Consider the following 3,385-nt stretch of genomic DNA (forward strand, 5'->3'; position numbering starts at 1 on the left):
GCACCGAATTTGGTATGTGATTAGATTTTGAGAAGAGTAGGGGATGAGCGGGCTATATTCGCCTACTAAGCAGAACACTGATTTAATCAAAAATCACATAGAATATGTGTACAAAAACTATATACACGCGTGCAGGCATCTGTTTTCTATACACTGGAATAATTTTTATGTTAAAATTTTCTTCCGTTTCCGAGAAAACAATTTTATGATAAGTGTCGTCTAAAATGCCGAACCACAAACCGTGCGGGCTAAATGCGCCTATTTATGTTTTGAACAAAATTCCTGTTTTTGGGCAATATTTCCGTATAATTTTATTGAAACTGATAGAAAGTAATAATCTCCGTACAACAAAGCTTAAGTTTTATAAAAATCTATGGGTATTATAATTTAATGGAATAAAAGAAAAGTTAGGGTTGTCATACTATGGAGGCAGTTCATCCATGAGAAAAACTTTATCAAATCTGTTTTTAGATCTTAAAATGTCTCTTAAGATGTCACTCAGAGCTTGGATTTGAAAACTCAATAACAAAAATCATTTATTTATTCTATTTAACCTGTTATTTTAGAATGGAGGCATTTTACAAACATGATTGTTGACTGTTGAAAAACCATCCTTGTTTTTGTTTTGAGCTTCTCTACGTATAATTTTAAAAAGTCGAAATATTACATCAAAATGTATCAAAACCTTGTATGGTTTTTTAATTTTTTTTTGAGTTTGTAAATTCATAAAATTCTTTCTTGCCTTATGTTCAAAGCGTATCACCTTCAAAATGCATTGGTTAAATATACTGTCTAGTCAGCCATTTCGGCAAACAGCCGTAGGCGCATTTAATCCGATAGGCCCATTAAGGAAACCTTTCCCCTATTGTTTCTGTAATTATTTGGATTCCTTCCTTTCTTCCATTGAGTGAGATAGGAAGAGAAGCCCGGAGCCTCATAATTTTTTTCGCATATCTATAGAATTAATCATACAAAAAAAACCAACTTTAGTTGTGGAGGGTTTTTGGGATGGAGAAATGTTTCTGTGCTTTCTATGTTTCAATATTTCGGGAGCCCTCCAGAGGAGGTATGAAAAGTGAAGAGGAGAGCTCTCATACATTGTTTCCTAACTCGATAAAATTTTATGCAAATGGGGTAGAATTTGTCGTAGGAAAGTATATGAAAAAAAAAACAATTGAGACTCCTCCTTTCTTATCAGAGGGGAGCTTGAAAGGGAGAGAGGTAGACCCATAGTTTTTATTATAAACTCCATAAATGATCGAGCAAAAGCAGGGATTGAGGTACGAGAAACGTTTCTTATGAATCAAAGCAATTGAAAGATTCCTTTAAATCCTCATCCGCATTAGAGTGTCAGTTTTTTGTTATGTTTTATCATGTTTTGAACTTTTTTGGTTATGTTTAGAATGTTTGTTATTTTTATCATATACTAGCTGATTTTACCCGGCCTTGCTGGAGTTCACAAAAAATATAAATCAAAATGAGACGTTTGATTTTTCGAAATGTTGAATGCTTTATATTCATCATTCCAAGAAATTTGGCCCATGTTTGACCACGTAAGTTTTGCAAGTGTTTTGAAAGTTTTTATTGAGATTATTCACTGTGATAATCGATTTCATTTTTTTTAAAGAAGCTTATAGTTTTGAGGATTATCAATAGAATTTCAAAATAACTTCCTTTCCCTTCCTCTATCACGGAAAACATTGTTTTTACCCACAATTTTCTAGGAAGCTCGAATAGATTTGGCCTTAAATTTTAAAGTACAAATTATGAAATAATTTTTTTTCCCATCCCCACTCCATTTAAAATTTCTTTTGGAGATTATCCCACTTTTCAAGATCGATGATCTCCCTGTACAGTGGTATATTTTAGTTTTATTTACTTAAAAATGTCTAAAAACACTTTCAAACCTTGATGAAATATGTTTAAGACTCATTTTGTATGTTTCAATTGCTTGTGTGGTTTTTCGCTTTTTTAATTTAACACTGTTTTATGATTAGTTTTTCTTAAATGTTGAAAGTTTCACTTAAAGTTTTTCGGAGTCATCGAAAACAAATCATCTCTGAACCGAACTAAGCATTTCAATGTTATGGAAATAGTCTTATTTTAGTTCTATTTCGATTTTGCTATCCTCGGACACAATCATTCCATTGACTATTTTGATGAGTGATGAATGTTAAAATTCTTTGATATCATTTGTTTGAACTTGCAGTACCAAACGGGTTTTTGCAAAATTGGATGATAGAATTGAACACATTGATAACCAAAAATGAATCAAAAGTTATAGATTGGTCAGTAGGGTAGGGAGCACTTAGAAAACCACTAAAATTCTAGTCAATATATTCCTAACAGGGTAATTGTATTTTTCAATCCTAAATGAAGGCTCATTATATCAAATACCTCATTCCCTTACCACGTGCTTTGAACAGTAGAACGATGAAACACCCGCCAAAATTTCTCCTTTCAAGTTTTCATTGCTCAGCAATCTTTGATTTCCAGTACACGTGAACTCTGGATGGTCGTTTCTAATGCCCAGCCCATGGTGATGGTGAAAACAACCCGCCAAAGGAAACGAAAATCGGTTAACAAAATGGGTGCCATGATTTTTTAGTGTGTGAGAATAAAAACGGAAGTTGTATGGGAGGGACCCTTTTCTTTGGTGGGAGGGGCACAGAACTATTACTAAAACCTTACCATGGTTCAACTACATCTCTGTACCAAATTTCAGGCTGATAGTCCAACTCATCTTTATATATTAGAAGAATGTTAATTTGGTTATTTTCGCTTCTTTATTTAGTTTTTTTTTTTCATTTCTATTCTTTTGCTTGTATTTCTTTTTGAGATTTTTGAAATTTTTATGTTTTTCGTCGTTGTTAAGTGCTTTATTTTTTTGTATGAATGGCTTATTATTGTTATATTTTATCAATATTCAAAAACGAAAATACGTATTTATGATGTTTGACTAATTAATATTGGTCCTGTTATAGCGAAAATTATATGGCAATGCCGTTCAAAAAAAAAACGCCAAAAACGAACGGGGTCGATTGGCTGTCTTTGCTGGAACCACATAGTTTCAAATTCGAGCAGCTTGAGAACTGTGTGAAAATTTTAGCGAACAAAAGTATTGAAATCAACTATGTCAAACTGTATGACCAATTTTATCGCCTAAATACGTTCATTGCGCAGCAACAAGATGATTTCAGGAACAAACTTACTCAAGAAAAATGGAAATTATTTTACCAATCAAATCAATTACCCGATCATCACTCCGAGCTGCTGACGATTGCTGAGTATTTCGCAATTTCGCAATTTCGGCTCACAACGCCAATGTAGAGAGGATTTTTTCCATCATCAATACCCAGTGGACCAAGAAACGTGGAAAACTCCT

The sequence above is a fragment of the Uranotaenia lowii genome, chromosome 2 (assembly GCF_029784155.1).
Source record: "Uranotaenia lowii strain MFRU-FL chromosome 2, ASM2978415v1, whole genome shotgun sequence".
In the NCBI taxonomy this organism is placed as follows: Eukaryota; Metazoa; Arthropoda; class Insecta; order Diptera; family Culicidae; genus Uranotaenia; species Uranotaenia lowii.